The 13,759-nt window shown below is 33.3% G+C and overlaps 1 pseudogene; it reads left to right on the forward strand.

Moving 5' to 3' along the window:
- The first annotated feature begins 804 nt into the window (after positions 1 to 804).
- On the forward strand, positions 805 to 8,346 carry LOC133861165 (protein DETOXIFICATION 40-like; annotated as a pseudogene).
- The last annotated feature ends 5,413 nt before the right edge of the window (positions 8,347 to 13,759 follow it).

Here is a 13,759-nt window from a genome sequence, read left to right on the forward strand (position 1 = left end):
GGATTCAACGGAAAATCCTAATGGAAAACTCCTAATTGAGACATTCCAAAAAATGAATACCTTAAATTGAGACATTTTAAAGTTTAGATACATTCTCTAAAAAAATGGGGAAAGTTTGATACCCTGGTGGCCTGGTCTGTTTGGTTCGAATATTATTCAATATTCGAATCGGGTTTTATTAAAAAACCCGGAAACCCACATCCAACCTAAATAAAAACCCGAATAAAACCCGGATTTAAATATTTAAATATTCAAATGTCAATATTCAAATGCCATGATTATTTCAATCATTATCAACATTAATTTTTATAACATCAATCATTATACACAACTTTTCATACAATACAATTATTTCCTACCATTAAAAAACATTTTTTTTCCAATCTCAAAAATTTAACACCAATCATTATACACAATTTTTAATACAATCAAATCATTTTCAATCACTTTCTACCATTAAAAAACATTTTTTTCCAATCTAGAAAAAAATTCAACACCCAAACACAAATTCAAAAAAATCTAAATTCTATTCAATGTCCAAACACATTTTTATTATCTTAAAATCTACAAATAAATTCAAAATGTTATTCTTATTCAAAAAATTCAACACCCAAACGGACTTTTAAGAAGTTCCTCCAATAATTTAATTTAAATAACAAATTGCGAGGTTAACATGACAAAAGTCGTCACTTCTACCTTAAATTGCACGCTTCCCAAGCAGCCACATCCATTCCAATTCTCTCCTTAAATTCATCCTCCACCGCCACTTTCAGATATACATACATATATATATACCACCCCAAGCCCCACAGGCTCTCGTCTCTGACTCCACATGGGGTCTTCAGAAAACAACATCCATCAACCTTTGCTTCAAACCAACCCACCATCTCTGTCATCCCGATCATCCGCCACAGAGCATCAATCAAGCGGCGAGCTCGAGAGCATATTGTCCGACACTACCCTGCCCTTCTTGCAGCGTCTCCGACCCGCTACATGGATCGAGCTCAAGCTCGTTTTCCACCTCGCTGCTCCGGCTGTTATTGTTTACATGATCAACTACCTGATGTCCATGTCCACCCAAATCTTTTCCGGCCACCTCGGTAACCTCGAGCTTGCTGCCGCCTCTCTCGGCAACACCGGCATCCAAGTCTTTGCCTACGGCCTCATGGTACGTAATTCAAAAACAGTAATTCAATTTAGTAGATGTGGGACAAAAAAATCAAGTGTTTGATAATTTTTGTTTTTTTTTTCAATTCTTTCAAACAGTTAGGAATGGGAGTGCCGTGGAGACTCTATGTGGGCAGGCATATGGAGCCCAAAAGTACGAAATGCTAGGCGTATATTTGCAAAGATCAACCGTTCTCCTCACTTTAGCGGGTGTCCTCCTCAGCATCATATACATCTTCTCCAAGCCCATCCTAATATTTCTCGGCCAGTCGCCGGAAATTGCTTCAGCCGCCGCAGTTTTCGTCTACGGCCTAATCCCACAAATCTTCGCATACGCAGTAAACTTCCCCATCCAAAAATTTCTCCAGGCTCAAAGCATAGTGACGCCAAGCGCATATATATCAGCAGCCACGCTAGTTATACACCTTTTGCTAACCTGGGTGGCAGTTTATAAGATCCAGCTTGGCTTGTTGGGCGGGTCGTTGGTGCTGAGCTTTTCATGGTGGATTATAGTGGCGGCACAGTTTGTGTATATAGTGAAAAGTGAGAGGTGCAAGTACACGTGGAGAGGGTTCTCTATCCAAGCTTTCTCGGGCTTGGGAGGGTTCTTCAGGTTGTCTGTGGCGTCTGCTGTGATGCTGTGCTTAGAGACGTGGTACTTTCAGATTCTTGTTCTGCTGGCTGGGTTGCTAGAGAACCCTGAGCTGGCTCTGGATTCTCTATCCATTTGGTAAGACAAGTTGCTTTCTTATTTTGTTTCTTTTAAGGTGCATGTATAGCTTCTTGTTTTGTTTCTTTCTCTCTTATCATCGTCATCAGTACTGAGGCGAGCTGGCCACACAGATGTCCTACCCCTCAATTCATCTACTTGGGCTTACTTACCATATTGAGTCATTGAGTCACAATCTTTCATTTGGCATTTACCATTTCAGAAACCATTTGAAATTGGAACTCCTCCATAGATGGGGATCCCAAAAAGCAAAAAAAAAAAAATTAATTGAAGGTCACTTTCACCGGTTGCCTCACAAACGCCTCTCTTCCGGCCATCGAGTTCCTATCCGGTCACCTCTCTCGTCGGGCAGGGGTTGTTTGGCCACGTGCCCTCAACTGACTTTTGGGGTTGCCGAACAACCTCTAGCTAGTAACTAAAGGAGTGGTCGACCACCATGCGCGCTATTGAAAGATGATGCGAGAGGTGGCGGGATAAGAACTCGATAGTAGTGAAGAGGTAATGGAGGAGTTGAAAGAGAGGTAATGGTAATATTTGGAACCAGATTAAAGTTATTTCACCCCGTCAAATGGTACTCATGTAAGTTTGACATGGCCTTATAATGATTTAATGGTTCTTCATTACTAACCATCGAAAATAAGATTTTATATAGAAAAGAACCATTTGAACAAACAAAATATTGATCGAAAACCTTTTAGGACAAGGATTTTTCTTTCTTCCATTTTTTGTTGGTGGAATGTTGTGTGGGAAAAGTTGGATAATTGGTTCTTTCGTAGTCTGTGAAGGTCAAACATAATTTTTTTTTTTCAATAATTAGCAAAACTTTGCTTAGTTTTAGGCTTTTTTTTTTCTTTTCTATTTTTTAATGGGTTGCTAATTGCAGCACAACAATATCTGGATGGGTTTTCATGATCTCGGTTGGGTTCAACGCAGCTGCAAGGTCAGTCTATTATATCCTCTATCATAATTTAAATGTCTTAGTTTTTTTAGGACGTCTTAAAATATATATTCACTTAATTAATAAAAATTCTTAGGCTAACTAACACATTCTCCCACAAACAACTACACTTGTATATATTACTTACCCCTCATAAACTTTAGCTAGAGTAATTAATTAATGCTACATAGTATTACATCTCTATATCTCACTTCCAATATTTCACTAAAAACAATGTATATATTAATATTTCCTGGTTCATGACAAGCAGTGTGAGAGTGAGCAATGAGCTTGGAGCAAAAAATCCAAAGTCAACAGCATTTTCTGTGGTGGTGGTGACAATGATTTCTTTCATTATCTCTGTCATCGCAGCGTTGATTGTGCTTGCTTTGCGCGACGTCATAAGCTATGCCTTCACTAAAGGTGAAGCTGTGGCAGCTGCTGTCTCGGATCTCTGCCCACTTATAGCCCTCACCCTCATCCTCAATGGAGTTCAACCCGTCTTATCAGGTATATATATTGCATAATTATCACCGATTGAAACCGGTTTTTAAGTATGAGTTATACTTGAGACTTATATTTGATATCAAAGTCACCGTCACATCGAGTATAGAATATATTGAATGGGTTGTGGCTTTGTGGCCGAGTCTCGCAATGGTCGACCATAAACTGGATTAAAATTTCTTAGTGTCATATGTGAGTATATTAATAGGCGAGTGTAGTCGCCAAAAGAAAAGGTTTACCATCGGGTCAATGCCGATAGGATGGACCACCGTGGATGGCAGTTGCTATGGAGCATGGTAGTATATATGTTACGATCCTAAATGTACTACATGGTTTAAGTACAATCTTAATTGTATGTATATAAGCTCTTGGTTGAGTACCTTCCACATGTAAGCCAAATTTTGAAGGTGAGTTCTAGCTACTTAAGGCTTGTATCATCGCAACCACCCCCGATCGATGGCGATGAGTGCGGGACTGGTGCGACTACCCCCATTATTTTTTGGGATAAATTTTAGAGCTATTATATTTTTTTTGGAGAAGCTATTCTAAAGGAAAAACAATTATTCCTTATTTTGAGAGCAATAATAGTAATTAACAATCAAATAACGAAATAGCTATTTCATAAAATATTGTATAATTACTTCTTCTTTTTCCTAACTAGTGCAGAATAATCATTATTACTTATTAAAAGAAGGTCTAATTTGATACTTATCATTGTGATCAATGGCATTTTGCAGGTGTAGCTGTTGGGTGTGGATGGCAAGCTTTTGTTGCATACGTAAATATTGCATGTTATTACGGGGTTGGAGTACCCTTGGGTTCACTTCTCGGGTTTTACTTCAAACTTGGTGCTAAGGTACTTCCAACTTTTTGTTGATTTACTGCTCTTTGGAGCATAATTACATTTCTTCAAATTTATTTATTTATTTATTTTTTAATCAAGTATATTAAATTAATATATATTCTGAGAGCAAGCGATTTTCATATATATTTTTAAATGCATGTAGGGATGTAATCGAGCCGAGTCGAGTTGAGTTTTAAGATTTCAAGACTGGCTCGTTTATTAGTCGAGCTCGAATTCGAGCCGAGCTATAAAATGTGTGTTCAAGCTCGGCTCGTTTAAAACTTAGGCGAGCTCGAGCTCAAGTTTGAGTTCGTTGAGAATGACATTCGAGCTGAGCTGAGTTACTCGACAAGCTCGGCTCAAATAGAGCTCGATGTAGGCTATTAAATTTTTCAATGTGTGATCAAAGCGGAGTTCAAGCCCGAATTTGTGAACAATCTCCATACTAACTATTAATAACTTAATATGTTAGTTTAACATACTAAATTCTATTATCAAAGTATTATAAGTAATATATAATACAATATTTACTTAGCTAGTATACTATATGGTTATTTAGTATATATATATATATAATGTACAAAAAAATATCGAGTAACATATAGTTAATTACATTTACTTAGTATATGTTAACAAACTAGATAATATGTTAGTTTATTAACTAACTAGTTAGTATGTTAACTAATACATACACATATAAATATTAAGTAACATATATAACATATATTACTTAATTACTAATATACATGCTTAAATTTATATAACTCACTTTTAGTAATATAAAAGAGATATGAACAAGTTAACGAGTCGAATTAACAAGCCGGGCGAGCGATCCGGTCGAGCTTGAAACGAGCTGAGCTCGCGAGCTCCTATTGAGTTTTGTCGAGCGAGTCGGGTATGTATCACTTACTAATCGAGCGAGTTTCTACAATATCGAGCTCAAGTTCGGATCGGACTAAACCGAGCGGGTTGTCGAACGGACTAATTTATTTACATCCCTAAATGCAGGTAAGACATACTTTATTAAAAAAAATACAAGAATTACATGTTTTAAGATATGTCAATTTAATAGACTGAGTTAGATGAATTTAACTGAGTTTGAAAGAAAATTTTGTCTATCATCGAGTCTAATGGCCCTTTTTCACCAAATATAATTAAAGACGATCCAGATCTTCATCAAACATGAGAGGGTCTTTATAGAGTCAATCTGTCGTAGTAGACGGACAGGTTGCCTGAGATTTGTTTGGGTAGGTAAATTCCGTAGAATCTCTCTCATATTTACTGTCTAAATTCCTAACCATTCCAATGAAAAAATTACTAAAAATATTTATTCAATTAAAGAAAACCCAAAAACCAATTCGTCAAATATATTGCATGTCCAAAATATTAACAGCTTGGAAATGAGAAAGAATATCGTTTGTTTGCATGTGGTGGAGATTGATCGAGGTGCATGTATATTAATTACAGGGGATATGGCTGGGAATGATTGGTGGCACAGTGGCGCAAACTCTCATTTTGATGTGGATAACATACCGGACGGACTGGAATAAAGAGGTAATTAATTAAGTCCCTTCAAAGTTCAAATCCTTTTCTCATTGATAAGTAAATGCAACAAGTTTATCTTATCATAGTGCAAAGCTTTGCAAAATATTTTGATTTTGTGCTTTCCCAAAGCTGCTTAGGCCTTAGAGCCCATATAATTTTAAGAGTAATGCTCGGTATATATTCGACTTGATTTAGTCCTATATATTCTTATTTTATTGAGTTGACGTGATAGTGACTGTCAGTTTTTATCAAAAAAGAAACAAATTTAAAGGTTGATTATATTGGTACTGTCATATTAGCCCAATAAAATAAGAGTTGAATGAAAGTTGAGTATTTAGAATTACTCGTCATATTAATTAGGCATATTTACAATTGGGTTAGCCGGTTAGGTTGGATTTGGGTACTTCTCATATTGGGCGCTGACTGAGCAACAAAACCAGGGGCAGCTCAATTGAAATTGAGGCTTAAGGAAAAAGTTAAAATAAGGCCTTTTTAATTTTAATAATAAATATTAAAATTTTATTTAAAAATCATTATTCTAGCTTTTTGAGAAGTAAAATTACTAATTAAATTTTCATATTCAAGTTTTGGTAATACATTATTCTCAATAGAGAATATGCCTAATCCATTCTATCATTCTTATAAAATAGTCTATTGTAACTGAAGTAGTTCTATGCTAAAATCAAGGGCACAGTGATGATAAGTGATCAGAACTTGTAACAATGATAAACTAAAATCAACGGCCTCTGACAATAAGTATAAAATATATATATATATAAAAAATAAAATCAATAATGAAGCCATGCCTAATCCATTTTATCATTCTTATAAAATAGTCTATTGTAACTAGGATTTAATTAGTTATATGTTAAAATCAAGGGCGTGCTGATGATAAGTGATCAGAACTCGTAACAATGATAAACTAAAATGAACGGCGTCTGATAGCAAGTATGAAATATAAAAATAAAAAATAAAAAATGATAGAACGAAGAAAGAAAAGATTAGAAGTGATGGAAGAAAATAAGAGAAAAAAGAAATAGTCCTATTCTTATTTTATTGGGTTCACGTGGTAGTTATGACTATCAGTTTTTATCAAAAAGAAACAAATTTAAAGGTTGATTATATTGATACTGTCATATCAGTCCAATAAAATAAAAGTGAAATCGAAGTTGAGTATTTAGAATTATTCATCATATTAATTAGGCATATATATTTACAATTGGGTTAGGTTGGATTTGGGTACTTCTCATATTGGGCGCTGATTGAGCAACAGAACAAGGGCAGCTCAATGGAAATTGAGGCTTAAGGAAAAAGTTAAAATAAGGCCTTTTTAATTTTAATAATAAATATTAAAATTTTATTTAAAAATCATTATTCTAGCTTTTTGAGAAGTAAAATTACTAATTAAATTTTCATACTCAAGTTTTGGTAATACATTATTCTCAATAGATAACATGCCTAATCCATTTTATCAATTCTTATAAAGTAGTCTATTGTAACTAGGATTTAAGTTGTATGCTAAAATCAAGAGCATGGTAATGGTAAGTGATCAAAACTCGTAATAATGATAAACTAAAATCAACGGCGTTTGATCGTAAGTATAAAATATATATAAAAAAATAAAATCAATAGTGAAACCATGCCTAATCCATTTTATCATTCTTATTAAATAGTCTATTGTAACTAGGATTTAATTAGTTGTATGTTAAAATCAAGGCCACGGTGATGATAAGTGATTAGAACTCGTAACAATGATAAACTAAAATCAATGGCGTCTGATAGCAAGTATAAAATATAAAAAAATAAAATAAAGAATGATAGAACCATGAAAGAAAAGATTAGAAGTGATGGAAGAAAATAAGAGAAAAAAGAAATTGAGTTGTGCTTTAGTTAAAATCTTTTAAGATTTTTTAAAAATCCTACGTCTATTTATTTATTTACATTTTTTTCAAACCCTTACAGCATGCATGTCAATTGCATTTATCTCATTTTATTTTTCTTGAGGCCTTTCACCTTCTTTTTTTAATATATTTTTTTTAGACAAATTTAATATAAAATGTATTTTTTTGGGGGGGCCTTTTATAAATTAAGGGGCTTTAATTTGCCAGAGACCTATAATTTGTTCTACCTTTGAGACAACCATAAATACAACAATAGACCGAAATTTCTTGTAATTGGCAATTCTTTTTACAATTGTTTGTCCCTTGCAATCGTGCACGTAATTGTAAGAGGCTCCTGATGGAGTTTGCCTGCCAAACAGGTGTTCGGACAGGTAGGCTTCAGACTCCTGTCCGAACACCTGCAATTTATTTTGATATATATCTATATATCAGTGAGAGGCCATTTATTGTTTATATCAAAATAAATTCAATATATGTTAAATTGCAGGTGGAAGAAGCTACCAAAAGGTTGAACAAGTGGGGAGGACAAGAAGGAACCACTTTGAAGAACTGAAACAAGTTTTGTGACCCTTTTCCTTATTTAATTAGAAAAAGAAAAGAGAGAGAGAGAGAGAGAGAGAGAGAGAGAGAGAGAGAGAGAGAGAGAGAGAGAGAGAGAGAGAGAGAGAGAGAGAGAGAGAGAGAGAGAGAGAGAAACAAGTTTTGGAACCTGATCGATCTTGATTTGTGCAGCCTGATGAACAGCGCTTAACTAAAATTATATACTAAATTTTCTGGGATCCTTTTCTATTAGATAACAAGCACAAAGTTTCTATTTTATCTATTTTTATTACCCATTTGGCAAAAAATTTAAGAGAGGTCTTGAATTTAGAATAGGCTTAAACTCATGTCTTAAATTTATCAAATTAAAAAGTGACGTCGTATTAATGTCAAAAATTATTCAAGAATTAAATTGGATCTTTTTTAAATTTTAAAGACAAAAATTGATCCCTATCGATCCTAATTGAAGGGTTCAAAGTTATATTTTTGCCAGAAAAAATTTGAGTGAGCTTTTTTATTGAAGATGTACAGATCAGCATCAAAGCTATATTTTAGCCAAAAATTGGTACTCGCACTTTTTTATGACTGGTTGAGACTGTTGAGTAAACCAAAATCTTGTCAATGAACATGATTACGAACCAATGTTGCAAATTACCTAATTCATCAGGTCATAAAGACCGACCAATCTAAACGGCATGACTAAAAACTTGTAGTGGTCGTACTAGGTTCTGAAAGTTGTCTTCTGCACGTCTTCACTTTCTATCTTTAGCTGATGGTAGTCTAACCAAAGATTTATTTTTATTTTGAAAAACTCGCTAGCTCCTTTCAGCTGATCAAATAGATTGTTGATCATTAGTAGGGAGTACTTGTTCTTTATTCAGTTTATTATCACTATCTTCGGTTCTCAGTAATATATGTACATCCGCATATATGTTGATCACTATGGCTCCTCAGGCCAAAAAATGTTAAAGTATTGATTAAATGATTAAATTTCTTCTTACTATTAGCTTAAAATTTTAGGACACGTGGTGATTAATTTAACATGATATTAGAGCCAAAAGATGGCGTAACCAACAAAAGGTTCTCACCCTGTTCCCAACATTATTCTCCGGCGATACCCCTTGGGCGAAAGGGGCCACCATTCTCTTTCTTTCTTCAATCAAAGAATCTCTTGAATATCAGCAGCGATAGAGATTGTTCTTTTGGGTAAGAAAATCCTGAATTATAATCTTGATTATGTCAATTACCTCTTATTCAATTAAATATTTCACGTGTTAACATCACTTATTAAAAAAGGAGTTTGAGCACAAACGAGCACGAATAAAGCCCGTGTCCAATATCTGATAAGGTGATTTTGATGCAGAACTCGATCTCCTGCTCAGGTGATAATCCCGGCAAGTCCTCAAGAAATACGCGTACGTCAGTATATTCCTCACTGGGATCGATGTCCTGCAACTTTTCTCTACTTTGGGCTTAATTAATTACAACGCAGGTTAGGAAAGCTTTAATTGGTCTCCATCTTCAATACGTACATACTGGCATATTTAAAAAATATTTTGAGTGAGATTTGATAGCATTTTGCCATGATCAAAGCTTAATTACAAATTGGTATTATGGATAATTTTTTTTTGTCGCTGAATTATATGTGTAGAAATTAATCATTAATTCAATATATATATATATATAAGGGACAGCAGTTGAATAAGCTCTTACATGAAAAGTTCAATGAAGAATGTCAATATATAGGACATGCACGAACAGAATAAAATATGGGAGGGAAATAATTAAACTACCTACCTTGTTTGATCAAGTCATTATATTTGAAGGAAAGTTAGCAGAGACGTGTGGCTTGAAATTTCAACCAAACATGCACCTTGATCGTCAGGTATCTATGAAATCTTAGAAAGTATATATAAATGGTTTAACTTCAGCTAGCGCTAAGCAATAGAACGAAATCCCACAAATGGCGAGAGATTTTAGTGCTCTACTTGGTGCCCATGTCGATGATGCCGGAATTGCGTTGGAGAGCTCAAGTGGCCTACTTTTGCTTGGCATGATTATCATATCCCTTTCAATTATATCAATGGCCATCTTCGCTTGCAGTGATTATAACTCTAGTACACCTCGCAAAAGGAAAAGTGGAACACCTCGCAAAAAGAAAAACCGTGACGGAGTCGACTGCGGTGATTGTGATTTTGTCAATTGTGGATGTGGCCCATTTGGAGGTGATGATGGCGGTGGCGGTGGTGATGGTGGTGGCGGTGGTGGTTGTGGTGGCGGCGGTAGTTGAAAAGAATGGGATAATTCATTATTGCTTTTCATCTCCTGTGACGAACATTGTATAAGTTCTCCCACATTTTTGCTAAGCATGTCTTCTGTCTTCGATCTGTCTTCTATTTGCCATTTGTAGCATAAAAAATAAGGTTTTGATGATGCCATTTGTTTAATATCTCTCTCTGTTCCTCCCCTACAAGAAAATGTTAACAAGATTATTTGACGTGTGCTGATCTCAGCAATTTCAACATAGCAAACCTTGAATATTCCCTTTTTATTTTATTCTACTTTTGAGGCCGGCCAAGCTTGAATATTGAATTCAAAGGTCCGAACTAAAACTTTTATGAATATATATATATATATATATATATATATATATATATATATATATATATATATCCATTTGAATATAATTCCTTTGACAATTGTTTGGTTATATTTTCACCAATCAATTCGTGAAGCCGGCCTACGAAATGTATCAAATTTATAGAAGTGTGGAAGAATAGGGATATGACTAAATTAATCATCTAAAATAATATAACATTATCATTATTGATAAATGGACTCTATACCCTCACAGGTTGATAACTGATTTTATTTATTTATTTCTTATCGAGAGGATTAAACTATAAAGATAATAACTTTGTAGCCTAGAGCCTTACAGTAATACTCAACCTTCTTTTCTTTTCTAATATTTCTATAGTTTTTTTTTTTTTTTTTGAAGTGTTTATCTGAGTTTTTTTTTTTTTTTTCAAATTGTTTTTTTTTCTTTTTAATTTTCCCCAATTGTTGAGTAACAAAAATGAAGATATATATAATCACTAGTGTTTTCAACATTGATGGCTTCCGTACGTTTTTGGTCAACATAACAAAACTACGTTGTTCGCTTCGTTTTAGGCAACTTTCGCATTAATTAATGATAAATATTAAAATTCTTCGTGTTTTTTTAGGATTTTTTTATATTGATATGTCACTTTATTTTTAATAAAAAAAAACTATATCTTAATTTCTTTCTCTCTCTTTTTTATTAAAAAATACAAAGTGTCATACTAATATACAAAAATCATAAAAAAAAAAAACATTAAAATAAGCTCTAACATTCATCTTCAGTTAAATTCCTTATAATATTCATTTCATGGAATTTCCTACAATTCATATTCATGGATTTTTTCTTTTTCTATTTTCAGTTTTAACCGATTAGAGTTTTCAAATAATTGAAGAAAGAAAATAGATAAAATTTTCTTTTAATCTATTACATCAATTTTTTATTAAATTGATATGTGTCTAAAATAACCATAATTTTTACATATATTTTGGACAACATATCACCTTAATAGAACCATCCATCAAGCTTTGCTTCAAACCAACCCACCATCTTTGTCATCCCAATCTTTCACCACAGAGCACCAATCAAGCGGCGAGCTTGAGAGCATATTGTCCGACACAACCCCGCGGTCCTTCTTGTAGCATCTCCGTCCCGCTACACGGATCTAGTTCAAGCTCTTTTTCCTGGCCACCTTTCTGCTTCGGCTGTTATTGTTTACATGATTATCTACGTTATGTCGATGTCCATGTCCACACAAATCTTCTCCGATTCGGACACCTCGGTAATTAACGTCAAGCTTGCCGCTGCCTCTTTTGGCAACACCACCATCCAAGTCTTTGCCTACGGCCTCATGGGACGTAATTCTTGATCTGCAATAATTTGTAGTGTATATATGAGATATGGATGTTACAAATTTTCAAACTTTGAGGTTTTGATTGCAAAATCGATTATATTTGAAGAGTCTATGTGAAGCTTTTCCTCTGGTTTTTTTTATTTTTCTTTTTTTTAAGCCTTATGAATTTCCATCTTGGTAAGTGTTCGAAGTTTCCAAATCATGAGCGCGCATGGTTTACGTATCAGCCTATATAGGCATATCATGTCGATCTTTCCTTAATTTTGTTTGCAATTTAATTGGCAGCTTATGGGTGAAATGACCGTATTGTTTCATTTTAAATTATTCAAGAATTAAATTGAATCTTTTTTTAAAATAAGAAGAAATTTAAATGAGAGTATAACAGGTTTTGCAATATTGTTACCACCAAATTATCAAAAGTTGATGTGGGCATTTCATTTTCAAATCCTTTTTAATTCTTCTCTTATGTTAGGATTTTATGTTAAATCCTAATAAAGGACGTCAAAATAATCAAAATATTCTCTTTTTTTTTTTTAAAAAAAAAAAAAAAGAAAAAGAAGGAAAAAGTGAAAAACTATCGGCGGTCTAGACTGACCACGGTCGATCAGCTAGCTAGGGGACTGGACTGACCCACGGGCCATGACATGGCCGAAGGGTCTTTTTTAAAAAAAAATTAATTAATTAATTTTTTTAATTAAGGGTAAATTTATATTTTTATAAATTTTACATGAGCATAAGATGATTTTCACTTGTTAGACGTTTAAGTTAACGCAAAATCTTAAGATTGAGTAGGGGAGACTGAAAGGGGCTGCGTGCAAAATAAAACACTAACATTGCAACTTTTGATAATTTAGCAGTAACAGTACAAAACTCCTGCCACTTCGAGGAGGTAACTGAAGTTCCCTAATGACAAAAATTGATCCTCATCCTAATTGAAGGGATCAAAGCTGTATTTTTTAGCTAAAAAAAAATATTCTGTAACATTGAATAAGAGAAAATTTCAATAGGTCAATTTTTCTTGGTATAACGTGTGTTGGTATTTCTTTTTTTCTTTTTTTTTTTTTTTTTTTTAAGATAACCTTCAACTGACTTACCCATATTAGATTCTAAATAATCCATCCTTTCAAAGTAGAAAAATGTTTTATTTTTTCAATTGTCTTAAATATATGTCATAACATTCAATTCAACTACTCATATTAACTTTGTATTTGGGCTGGCCTATTTTCAAATTTGAACACCTTTCATGACTCACCTAAGGATATTTTATTAAAATAATTATATTAGTTTTGTTTATTAAAATGCATACTGTTTATAAACTTTCATTTACCTTAAAAAAAATTATGCTCCGTTTGTTTCGGTATAAAATGATTTTTGTCGTAAAATATTTTTTGGGAAGTTATTTTTTAAGAAAATATTTTGCGTCGAAAATATTTTTCGGTGTTTGACACGTACAGAAAATTACAAATATTTTTTATATTTTCATTCAATCATGTGAAATTATAAAAATCAATTTTTATTCACAACATAAAATATTAAAAAAAAAACTAAAAAATTATGTTTAATTAAGAAATACACATTGACTAAGAATAATTATATTTTTTAAAATTGGGATTTTTTTTTAAAATATTATTTTTAAAG

This window comes from Alnus glutinosa, chromosome 2 (genome assembly GCF_958979055.1).
Source record: "Alnus glutinosa chromosome 2, dhAlnGlut1.1, whole genome shotgun sequence".
NCBI lineage: Eukaryota > Viridiplantae > Streptophyta > Magnoliopsida > Fagales > Betulaceae > Alnus > Alnus glutinosa.